At 41.9% G+C, this 13010-nt stretch overlaps 1 protein-coding gene across 3 annotated transcripts in view; it reads right to left on the bottom strand.

The window, feature by feature from the left end:
• Window positions 1-6256, bottom strand: part of LOC128738939 (lateral signaling target protein 2 homolog) — a 35942-nt gene extending 29686 nt beyond the window's left edge. For all 3 annotated transcript variants that reach the window (XM_053834438.1, XM_053834445.1, XM_053834453.1), the window contains exon 1: window positions 5768-6256. The gene's annotated coding sequence lies outside the window, so the exon portion shown is untranslated. The remainder of the gene's footprint in view (window positions 1-5767) is intronic.
• Between the last annotated feature and the right edge of the window lie 6754 nt (window positions 6257-13010).

The raw sequence follows: 13010 nt of genomic DNA, 5'->3' as shown, positions 1-13010 counted from the left end.
TGGCAAATTTTTCGTCAGTAATTTGTTGATACAACAGATGTTCGAATACTATCTGAAAACGTGTACTGAGACCAAAACATCAATCATAGAAAGATACGTCAAACTTACAACGCAAATTGAAAATGACGTCCAAATTTAAAGCTCAGTTTTGGCGTTTTAGAGAATAATTATAAATAACACATAATTTAAATGTAATGCATTGGATTTGCACCACCAAGTTGAAGAGAGTTATGTGCTCCGTTCCCACCTACCCCGTATTCCCCCTTGCCCCGTATTTCCACCTTGAGCACTCTAAAAAATCAACATGTTCCATCCACGTGAAAAATCATGTAACCTTCTGTAGAGCAATTTACATGGACTTCCGGTGCTAATTAATTAATTGATAATTAGTTAATTGGTGCTAGAAAATTGATAAAATTTATTGGAATTGCACGTAAAACGGGTAGTATGAGTGCAAGCTATGAACAATTCACGTGAGCATTCCATTGTGCTTTCACGTAAACTTGACGTGACAATTTTTTTAGTGTGTTTCAAAGCAATACCGTACTGAGAGTAGAGTACGGGAGGGTATTTTCAGTCCGTTAAGTGGTAACCTGAACAATATTAATGAATTATGGTGCAACTGAGTGCATTGTGGTATTAATAAAACGCTTTTAAATTTAAGTTATGATGATGAGAAACCGAACAAAGAGAAACAGCCGCGGCCAATGGTGATATCCGTTTGCTGTACGATATTTCTCGCCACCTTAGTGGTGCCAGGATGAATACAAAGATGCCGCTAAAGGACAGAACTGGTCAGCTACTGACTGACCGTACAGAACAGCATAATCGATGGACTGAACATTTTGAACAACTCTTCTGAGTTTCAAATGTCAGAGACCAACAAAACCAGCAGCGTATGACGCCTAAAGTTAGTCGAATTAATCGCGTCAACTCGGAGGCGCCATCGCTGGATGAAATTGTAGCAGTCATCTAGTCTAGACTATAAACAATAGAGCGCAAGGCTAGACTGTATTTCAGCTGAAATTCTCAAAACTGACCCATCTTTGTCAGCCCAGATGATGCATCAGCTTTTCAGCAATATATGGGAAACCGTAACTTTTCCGGTGAACTGGATGCAGGGCATATTAGTCAAAGTCCCTAAGAAAGGAGACCTAACTGAATGCGGTAACTGGCGTGGCATCACGTTGCTCCGTATTACTCTCAAAGTACTCTGTAAGGTAGTCCTCAACCGGATCCAGAAGATCGACGCTACTCTCCGGCGGCAGTCAGCCGGATTCCGTGCTGGCCGATCATGTGTAGACCATATCACAACGCTCCGCAATATATTTGAGCAGATCAACGAATTCCAGGACTCTCTTCTGCTGGTGTTCGTTGACTTCGAAAAGGCGTTCAAGCGAATCAACCACGAAAACATCTGGGGCGCACTTAGGCGTAGAGGAGTTCCAGATAAACTAGTCCATTTCATCGAGGCTCAGTACGAGGCGTTCTTGTGCAAGGTTTCCGACCCGGTAAGGGTTACTACTGGCGTGAGACAGGGCTGCATTTTATCACAGCTTCTGTTTCTTATAGTTATGGATGAGATATCAGTTGGAGCAATTAACAGTAGACCAAATCGGGGATTGCCTTGGAATCCTCTAACGATGGAGCAGCTAAATGACCTCGACCTAGCCGACGACATTGTCTTGCTTGCACAACGCCGAAACGATATGCAAAGCAAGTTAGATGACCTCTCCGAGAGCTCCCGGGCACCAGGTCTCACAGTCAATGTAGCAAAAACTCAGTCTATGGTAGTGAACACTGACAATTCCACCAACTTCACAGTAGCGGGACTACAAGTTGAGCAGGTAGACGCCTTTCAATATCTTGGTAGCCAGACAACGCCCGACGGTAGTACCAAAACTGATATAGCTACACGGATCAGAAAGACCAGGGCTGCCTTTGCAGGTCTGCGAAACATTTAGCGCTACATACGGAAACCCGAATTTTCAATTCTTAACGTTTGAAGCCGTACCGCTATATGCCTGCGAAACGTGGTGCGTCTCAGTGGAGACAACGCAAAAACTGCAGGTATTTATTAACCGGTGCCTGCGATATATCATTCGTGCCAGGTGGTCTGAAAACTGGATATCCAATGAGGAACTCCATCGTCGGTGTCATCAACGGCCGATAGCCACATAAATGAACGTAGGTGGAAGTGGAGCGGACACACCTTGAGGAAAGGAGCGAACGAGGTTTGTAGAGAAGCACTCGACTGGAATCCACAAGGACAGCGTAGAAGAAGCAGACCCAGAGGCTCATGGCGACACAGCTTAGCCAACGACATCCGGGCTGTAGACGAGCCATGGCGGGTAACCGTCAACAGTGGAGATCTCTGATTCCATCCCTTTGTTCTACCGGACCGGCGAACATGGACACATAAGTAAGTAAAATTGTTGCAAGTTTAATGCGGGCTGTGAAATTTTTTTAAAGAACTTTATCGACTAAAGAATTTTTGTAAATGATCAGCATTGTGTTCCATAACGAACAAATTAATAACTAATTTCCGAACTAGTTAAATAACCTTTCCGAAGAAAGCAACTTTTTGTATTACCAAGATCATAAGTTATGATGAATAGAAAAAAGTCACATATACACTAGCGTCGCTCGTTGACTAAATTCCTGATTATTTTCCAGTCATTGATTCATTTATTCCCAAAGACAGTCATTTATTCCCGAAGACCGCAACTTTCTAGATAATAGGTAGCACAAGATACAGCCTGTTTCAGAATATAACTTATACGCTAGCTCCATGTAGTGAGACAATTCCGAAATATTATAATCCAACGAAAACCCGTTGATCTACTGAACAACTTTGTCGAAGACACCAACCTTCTATACGGTCAGAATTACGAGTTATTCTATGTTGGAACCAATTAAGTCAATTCCGATATGTTACGTTGACTTTTTCACCTTTAGGTGGATACTAAGGTGCAGACTAAGTGATTTTGACGTTTTTTTAATAAAACCAACAAAAAATTTTTATAAATAGTTATGATACATTAAAGCGCACGGGTGCTACATTCTTTTCAGTATTGTTATATAGCGGATAAGTTTTTATTTGGGGAAGCTCAGCAAAAGAAAAAGAATGTAGGCTGAATTTATCCTACCCCCGGTACCCTGTATTGCCTCGAATTGAATTCCGCAAGTTTAATAATTTGTTGAGTTTAAAATTTTATCATCATTTCCAGATTCAATTTTTGTAATTGTGTTTGTACTATCACAACTATACATTGATAACATTCGCCTTAAAAGCAGTTCCAAGTGATCTGAAAGTGCAGGTGAGTTTTCTTTCATCATAAATTTTACGAAAATTATTCCTAAATCGATGCAGTATTACAATCTTGGTAATTTTTACATACTAAACTAACAGAGATACTAGTTTGTTGCGATATTAAACTACACAAAACTATAATTTATTTCGCCTACAACTGCACTTGACTATTATTCCATATTATTTATGCCAGTAGACAAAGCTACTTGACTCGACGTAAGAATGCCATAAGTAGGGTATAATTGAAGTAACAATTACCCTCCATAAATAAGGGACAGATCTCCTTACTCGCGCGTTCTGATACACTAATAAGTAAACATTCGGTGTTTAGTAATAATTTGGAAACGACCAAAACAAATGCACTGCTCAAAACAGGTGGGGAACGAAGGCAACCGCCCCTTCGGGGTGATTGGATCTGTCTGCCGATTGGCGGCGATATTAAAATGCCGCCTTTCAGCTCCGTATCATAACTGCAGCGTAGATCTAGGCGGCGGCAAGGTATTCGTACCTATCGGTATATGCTCGGTAATAATTGCATGTGCACACGCGGCAACTTGCTTGGTGCTGTGCACATATGAAAGAAACAGCTAATATTGCAGTCGGTAGGTTGCTTTTGCCTGGGACACCTATTACTGGAACTCCCATACTTGGAGGGTTGGCGACTTGAGTTGTAGGTATGACTACAGCTGAACTGCGCTGAGTAAGTACTTGTACTTACGGTGGCAAAGACTGAGGAAAAGAAGTCACCGAGGAAAAATAAATCGAGTTGACTGGACACCACCAATTTAGAGAAGCTTGGAATGTGGAAAAGCTGTTTGCATTTCTCGTCTAATTACAATATGCAAACAACAGAACACCGCGGACGGGTGATTGGCTAGCTAAAAAGTTTACTTTACTGCAGTAAGTTAAATTGTTGTATCCATCATACCATTTTTCAAGTCAGGAAGACACTTTTCAAAACGAAGTGATTGTCTCCGTGCGTCATTAGCTGTCCATTAGACCGAAAGTTGTTGTGTGTGGTAAGCAAACAACAACCCAGATAAGGGCATAACAGTTGCGTTTGTTATGGCCATTTGACCTTAATTAGTCATCTTGGGGTATACACCGTTTGACCCGACCCAATTTCATATGCCAAAGACGAATCTTTCCAGCCAAGCTTGGCATTAATTCGCTCATTGTAAAATTGGCCGATTTCACAATACGCTTTTATCGACTTCGATTGCAGTTTGTTAAACTGATTGCGCATTAAATCTCATGGGAGAACAAGCCAGCTGCTCTGCTGACTGCCAAGTAGCGGGCTGGATATCTTATTTTTTGCACAAACCTGCAGAAATCTGATAGCATAGCCAGCACTTTGCAGCACTTCAGTGTGTGCGAAGCGAGCTGTTAATCAACTAGTTTTACATACAGAGGTGTTGGTGGGATGGTTGGTTAGTGCAGTCTCGCTCGACGGATGCAAAAGCGAGAAACAGCAGCAGGGAAGCTAGTTTGCAAATCCGTTGCTTTGACAAGCACTGCACTCTACGCTACCTTGCTGCGGTCCTCCCCAACACATATCACCGCAGAGAACTAACGACTAGAAACCTCTTTACAGTCAACCGCAGAAAGATATAGAGGAGGTTCATTATAAGCAAAAATTAAAATCTTTTAACACCGTCCCGCCAGTCAACCAACTAAGCAGCCAGTCGCCTTAAGCTCTTGGAGCAAAACTATACTGTAAGGCGGGGTAGTAGAGCAGTGCAGTAGGCATCAGGGTGGGCGTGTATAGAAGAGTGTATGAGGCATACGTAGAGAACTCGGCAAAAAATACTGAGAAGAGACTCAAGCTACAAAAAATGCCGCGACATACACGGCAAAGAGCAAAAAATCGAAAAGCGATATCACTACCTCTTCCGTCATCCCTCCTGCTGCTGACTCACATCCCGACCAACCCTGTTCATCCTGTCGCCATGCAAAAAGCTGTACTCTCGTACGACCACTCGTTGACCAGTGTTTCGTCGCCAGCCGCATACCTCATCTACTGCAGCTACCGCACACAGCACTCTGTCGTTCCCCGCTCGGACGGTTGGAACGAGTATCTATTTTAGGAAATTATTCCTTACTTAGTAAACCAGCTCGATCCGTAGCTGAACCATGAGCATATTGCTACCAACCTTCTAGTGAACCTCATAGATATCCATACCCATATCGCACAGCTGTGACCTCTGCCGATCCATAAAATCTCCCGAAAACACTTCCGTACACACATAATCGCAGATTTATTTCCTTTATCGCAAGCACGGTGCCGCTGCTCATTAGTCGAAACTCTTGGCGATATGCTCTTGTGCGTTGCTTTTCTTCCACCACCACCACTATTCTCCACCCCACCATGCGTCATATGTGCAAATGCGTCGTTCTTCTGTAACCAGCTTCAAACGCATCTGGCACCATTCGGTGACTAATTTTTGCACTCACTAAATATTCTCCAAACCACCAATCAGCCCTTTTCGTTAACTGGCTCGTAATCCGTTCGAAAGCCTACTCAAAACTCACTTCACCTTTGCGCAGTATATCCTTTAGCCGCTTCAACAAACTATGGAACACTCTCTAATGACAAATTACGAACACCGCGCGGAACGGCAGCGAACAAAAAAGCGCACTTTCCTTCTCCACCGCGAGCTTCTCAATGAGGATCGACGGCAACGATCGAGCAAACGGCAAAGGAGCAGCGGATTCTCGCCGACGAAGACCGCGACGACGACGACGGACGGCGGCGGCGACAGCAGCAGCAGCAGCAACAGTGATTACGACGACGGCGACGTTGACACCACACCACAATGAGACGACGTCGACGCTCTGTAAATACTACTCGCTCTCGTGTAAGCTACGTACGGCTCGGTTCCACCACAGCACCACTGATAGCAGTCGTGCTATCGTTTTAGTTCTCGCGAGTCGCGACTTTCCTGCGTCCCGCACAAAAGCAATCTTTTACGGCCGCAGCATCCGACTGATTCACCAGCCAATCGATGAGGCTCTAACTAAGGTTTCTCTGGTTTTCTCCTGGTCGCTCTCGACCTCTCACGGGTTTCTTTTTCAATCGCGAATAATGCGCTCGCCAATATAGGTTCACCTCTCACGAAACCGTCGACAGGGGAGTGGAAAAAAGTTCAAGCGTATGAATGACTTTTATACTACTACCATTGTTTGGTCGTTGGGAATTTGTGACGAAATAGTGCGTCGTTTCCCTTTTCAAAACCAACCAAAGTAAGCGTCGTACGCTGGAACGAATTCCAAATAATAGGGTCAAGATTTTGACATAGGACTACGTCTTTTTTTTACTACACTGGGACTGGGTAGCACTTTGTGGAAACGAAAATGGAACTGTAACGTTTGAATGAAAGATTTCAAATGCTAATAACTACTTAACTACTGAACGAAACAGACCAATTTATATGTCGTTGAATAAATAAAATGACCAGCAGTTTTATAGAGGGGGAAGAGAGCATTTTTATGGAGGGCGTAAGAGGGGGGGCTATACCTATACAAATACAAATCCTATGCAATCCTATACAAATGAAAAACAAATTTCTTCAAACCTCGAGAACATCAAGCAAATGGAACCAAATTTAGCATGTGGGGGTTTAAGAAGGCAGGATTTTTTTCTCTGGTGAACTAGGACCTTTATCTTCTTTAAGAAGAGGGGATCCCGTACAAATGAAATACAAATTTCCTCATAACTCGACAACTAATCAAGGAAATAGAACCAAATTTGGCATGTGGGTGTTTTGAGAGGCAATTTTTTTTCATATGATGCACTGAGACCCCTCCCCTCTTTAGGAGGGGAATTATGACCCCTCCCCCCTATAAGAGGGGCGTTCCCATACCAATGAAATATGTAGGGGAATGTCTTCGTGGTTGGGCCGCCTTTTGACATTCGTCCATAACTTCCGTTTCAAAAAGAATTTTTAAAATCTAAATAGATTGTTGGAAATGTCTAAGAATAAGATATATTTCTGGAAAATTTTGAACTGATTGCTTAAAGAATAATTAAGTTATAGGCATTTACGTGAAGATAAAAAATGTTGTCATACTCGGGTCACGTTGTACAGGTTAGGCCACCGCTCCTAATCCAAGAAATACGTATTGAAATTCTATGTAGATATATCAAAAGAATGTATTTTGTGAGCAACTGCCCATATTAGTATAAATATCCTATTTTTAATAACACCTTTGCGAAATTTTTGGTGATCTTGTAAAATGAATAGTACTACAATCGCATTTTTCGAAGTGTAGTACTGCAATGAAAAATCAACAACAATGTAGGTTTTTAGTGTACTAATTTTGCTTTATTTCATCACATTTCCCGCGACTGACGTTCTCTAGCGAATATTTCGCTTCTGTGCTTAAAATTATGGTGGGCCAACCATGACTACACGAGTGGCCCGACCTTTACAATAAGTGCTTTTGCAGCATTTACCCCCTTACCTAACCCAACACCTAACTGGACGGGATTTTTCAATAACCTTCGAATAGAGCACAACACACTTAATAAATTTTCAATATTTATCCCGATAATTGCATTTCATCAATCATTTCTTGAGAAAAGTTAACTGCACCTGGAAAACTTTTTTTGTACTGATTCAATCAGTGAATTCAGTACGCGTATTTTGAATACACGATTGAAATTCACAATATTGTGAAAAGTTAGCTGTCACAGTAAGAAGTTTTACAATGCTTGTACATAAGTATCATGAGTTACTAAAACTGAAAAAATCGTGGTGGCCCGACCATAACAGTGGCCCGACGATTACGACATTACCCTACAAATTTCCTCATAACTAGAGAACTAATCAACCAAATGGAACCAAATTTGACATGTAGGGGGTTTTGGAGACAGGAATTTTTTTATGATGGTTTTAGTCCCCTCACCCCTGTGGTAGAGGGATAAGAACTCTCATACAAATAAAATAGAAATTTTTGCGTAACTTGAAAACTAATCGAACTCGAGAAATTTTAGACTCTTCCATTAAACATTAGTCAATAACATGACTACCAAAAACTATCAACAGTAGCACTAGATGATGCAGGGCGAGACGGCTGTAAGCCGCGAGTGTTGCCGGCAACCCGCCGTCGGAAACGCAGGCCACTGCGAGGGCAACCCCCCGCAGAGATCACCTAGATAGAGGTTTATTTATTTTCCTAGGTCTACTGACCTCTATAACTTTCTTTCAGTTGGGTCCAAACGAGCGACAGCGAGTAAGGAGAGGATAATCCCTGCGAAATGGTACATTCCGCGTAAGGTTGTTCGCGAAATGGTATTCCGCGAAACTCTATATTCCGCGTTATGGTCAACCGAGAAGTGGTGTTCCGCAAAATGGTATTCGGCGAAATGCTATATAATTATGTCGAATATTTTAATGCTACCCGCTTTATTTTATCAGGCTAAGCAATGGGGGGAGTTGTTTTCTACTTTACTGCGAGGAAATTTTGTATATTAAACCACCCATGAACTCCTCAGAAACTTGCAAAACTCGAGATTGTAACAAAAGTCATCCGAGATTCACGATTTATGTACAACACAGTTTAGTTTGTGGCAATATGAAGTTTGTCGGGTCACCACTAGAGAGCCGATCAACGGCGAATAAACAGCCTAACTACCATAGTCCAGTAGTTATCTAAGCGAGTGCATTAAGCACAAAGCCCCTCCCTCAAGTAATACCGATAAGGTGGTGCCAGGGGGGATTGAGGCTGGAGACTCGAGTAAGGTTTTAGTGGGTCGGGATCCTCACGCCCCATTAGGGGGGTCGGATATTCTTAATAAAACACTTTCGGTATAGTATTCCAATTTATCGTTAAGCAAATATAACTGTCCGCAACGAAGCGTATAATTATAATTGTTTCGGAAAATTCCACTGTTTCCAGCCACTCTAATGTTCCCGAATATTCCAAGCGGAAAAATAACAAACAACGACTTTTTCGTGTGAGCGGTTCTGAACCGTTCATTTGCTACCACGAACCGATTCAAATGAGCGGCTACTACAAAAAAAAACCTTTAACCCGATCTTTTCTGCTTCGCGCTTTAGTCTGCTGTACTGTTCAGCCACCGCCCCGCCATAGATGTTCTGCCGATAATATCCATGTCATCGGCAAAGCAGACGAACTGACTAGATTTGTTAAATATCGTGCCCCGCGTGTTGATATCTGCTCGGCCGAAATATGGTCGGTGCTAATCAGACCGGACCAAATTGCAAAAATTTCAAAAATGAGTTAAAGGGTGTCCCACATCAAATTGCATCACGGAAAAGACGCTATAGAAAATTACCCAATAGGTATTTTCTCTGGAAAATTTGAGTAGAAGTAGTTTAGAGTGTATTGTTTACACTGTATTGTTATCGCTGTCAGTTTTTCAAAAATTGGAAAAAGGGTTTAACCCCAAAAGCAACGTCGCGAATTGATTTTGCGCAAGCACCTGGAAAATCCTCAACTATCTTATCGGGACATCGGAAAACTTCCAGCACCCAGCACAAGTTTGATGTTCCGGAGCAAATAACGAAGCAAAAACTTTCAAAGTTTGCCAAGAAATACATGATTTGGCAAGCGATCTGCTCATGTGGCAAACGGAGTGCACCGTTCGTGACTACCGGGACTGGAAACGGGCAGATTTACCTCAAGGAATGTCTACAGAAGCGTTTGCTTCCTCTGTTGAAGCAACACGAGGGCCCTACGAACTTCTGGTCGGCTCTAGCTTTGTGCTAGTATTCAAATGGTGTCCTGGAGTGATACGAAGCCAACGGGGTTACTTTCGTACCCAAGGACATGAACCCCTCCAACGCACCGGAACTAAGTTCCACCAAAAAATACTGAATTATTATAAAGCAGGCATTACGGAAGCATCCCAAGGAGATCAAATCGGAGGAATATATGAAGAAAAAGTGGGTTTCCGTACAGAAGAAGCTGCATCCAGATGTTGTACAGAACCTTATGAGTGGAGTTAAGCGTAAGGTGTAAGTATACGGTTATGGTATTGAAGTTGAATAAAATAGATATACCAAATGAATACTAATGGGTTATATTTTATTGTCTGAAAGTTTGAAAAGGATCGGTCAACTAGGTAATTTTCTACAGCGTTTTTTTCCGTGATGCAAATTGATGTGGGACACCCTTTAATGACAGTCAAGAATTACCAAAGCTTCATTTTATTCTAGATTACATAAATAAATGTTGCAAACAGTCAGAGATATGAAATGATTTCGAACGACTGATACTTATAAACAACACAGAATAGAAAACTTTACCTTCGTTTTTCTGTAAATCAGATTTTTGTCACTTGGTTCGACTCGACAAATTTTTATTGTATTCTCTATATCAATCAATGCATAGAAAAATATTGCTGATTGCAAGAAAAATTGTACCATCCAAAGTGCGATATCGCTCATAAAAGTGCTATTTTACATTAAATCGTTTCGGTATCTTCGGCGCACTTTTTCGTTGTATTCCAAGCAGTAAGTGCGCCGAAGAAACCGAAACGATTTAAGCTAAAATAGCACTTTTATGAGCGATTGCGCACTCATTGATTGGACAATTTTCCTTGCAATTGACAATATCTGATCGATATCTGAGACAATTTCCTTTCTTCTTTATCAACAATCTTCGCAGCTTTCTGTTACAGTACTGGACGATGCAACGATCCTACTGACTCTATCTAGCAGCACCGGTCAGCTGTGTTTCAAACATATGATGACTGGCTTGTTAGACCAGCATCGTGCCTCGAAGTTAACTGAGCGGTCGCAAAAGCAATAAAAATTTAAGATATTGTACCTGGCAGCAATTTTACGAGTTCTACGCAAATTCATATTTCAATAATAATTATCCTGTACCCACCAATTACATTGAAAATATGCATGTCAAGCAAGGAGGGGTGCAGTGGGGAGGCAATCATGAGAAACTGACGGTTTAAATTTCTAAATTGCAAACATGTGTGAGACACACAGAAAATAACCATGGTAATAATTTTCGCGAGGGAGTCTAAATAGGTGGACTCTGCGCAATACAACAACTGCAAATATTTTGTGTATTTTATCAATTGCAGGTCTCCAATTCGATCACAATACTACCCTATAAGCTCTTAGCTAGCCTCTCGCTTTCGCTCTTTTTGACACCAACGCGAGATATCTATATATATAGTGTTCTACCGCTCTCTTTTTATCATATAAGACCGAAAGCTTTCGATCGAACAGCAGCCTAAATCAGGCGTAGGATTTTATCTCTGGTGTACAGGCGAACAACAACGTTAAAATGCGCAAATGGCAAACTGGAAACGAAATCAATATTGCAAAATAAAAATCCACTGGAACTAACAGCATACTTATATAATGTGCCACACTATTTCAAAGGACAAAATCTGGTATGATACGAGGGCGAATCGTCGGCCGCTCGGCATAATATTAACTGCAACGAGGGTTGAAACTTAATTTAGAGCGCTCAATCGAAGGATAACTTCATTGGTACGCCACGAACCTCCACAAGCAGCCCGTAGAGCGTGTGGCATGCAATCAAAACAAGCATGGTCATGTCATAGCGCGTAAAATTCTTGTTCACATTTTCATAATCAAGATAGTGCAGCCAACCCATGGCAACATTAATTATCATACATCCATATAAAAGTGTAACTTGATACTTGAGATCGATTTTGATCAGCCACTAGTCCACAAGTGGTTTAAATCGTTTCATTTCATCGGTCGCACTCGAGAGCTGCGTGAAACACGCTAATTTAAAATTTAAATTTTGCACCCGTCTCGCAGCTTATTTTCTAAGGAAAGTTCATCGAACAAAAAAAACAACAAAACTACCGCCTCGGCCATCTAACACACAAGTTTGTAGACTACAGGCTATACTAGATTAGCAAACGTCACAGTCAAACTTTGACGTATGGCACATTTGGCAAAGAGGAAAGTGTTCGACCAACACATCGTTATAAGGGTACCATGAGCTCAGCACATCGGACCGCCGCTAATACAACCATCGCCTAATCCAATCTGCATAAAACAAATTAGCATATATTCATCAGGTGTCCACCATCCAGTTTCTGGTTGTCCTCTAGAAGCCCTGAGTCAAAAGTGGGGACGCAGGAAAAAATGAATGAAATACATGCTCAGGAGGAAACAATGGCATCCTGCGCCAGGGCACTCAATGAATGATTCAGTCCGGCGTGGGCGATCATAAGAGGAAACGCATAAATATGCGTGGGCTGCAGAAACCTGCAACCGGACAGTCAAGCTGTAGTCAACTGCGTTGCAAGTTGGAAAGAAAAGAGCAAAATTCATTGATAAAAAGGAAAGGCACTGCACGTTGAAGAAACCAACATCTGCGCCGGCTTTGTTTGTTTTTGCGTTCACACACCTTGAGCTTATAAAGTCAATGAAACGATTGAGCTTATCAGTTAGCCGACGTTTCACATTGGTTACTGTAGCTCAAAAGCTTTTGAGTAGCTCTTACAGTGACACCTACCGGCTTTAGAGGAGCAGAAATTGTATGCAACGTGTGACACGTGCATTGCGCAAGCTTAGCCCTCTAGAATTTCTCTGCTAAGAGCTTTAGACGTAGGACTGAACGTATTTTGAACGGATCTTTATTTCGTTTGACTTGTTGCTTTGCCCATTCGATTCGTCCTACTCCGATGGGATACGCAGAAAAAAATCACGCTAATAATTTTCGCATG

This window comes from Sabethes cyaneus, chromosome 1 (genome assembly GCF_943734655.1).
Source record: "Sabethes cyaneus chromosome 1, idSabCyanKW18_F2, whole genome shotgun sequence".
Classification (NCBI taxonomy): Eukaryota; Metazoa; Arthropoda; class Insecta; order Diptera; family Culicidae; genus Sabethes; species Sabethes cyaneus.
This window is presented reverse-complemented; position numbering and strand designations above follow the sequence as displayed.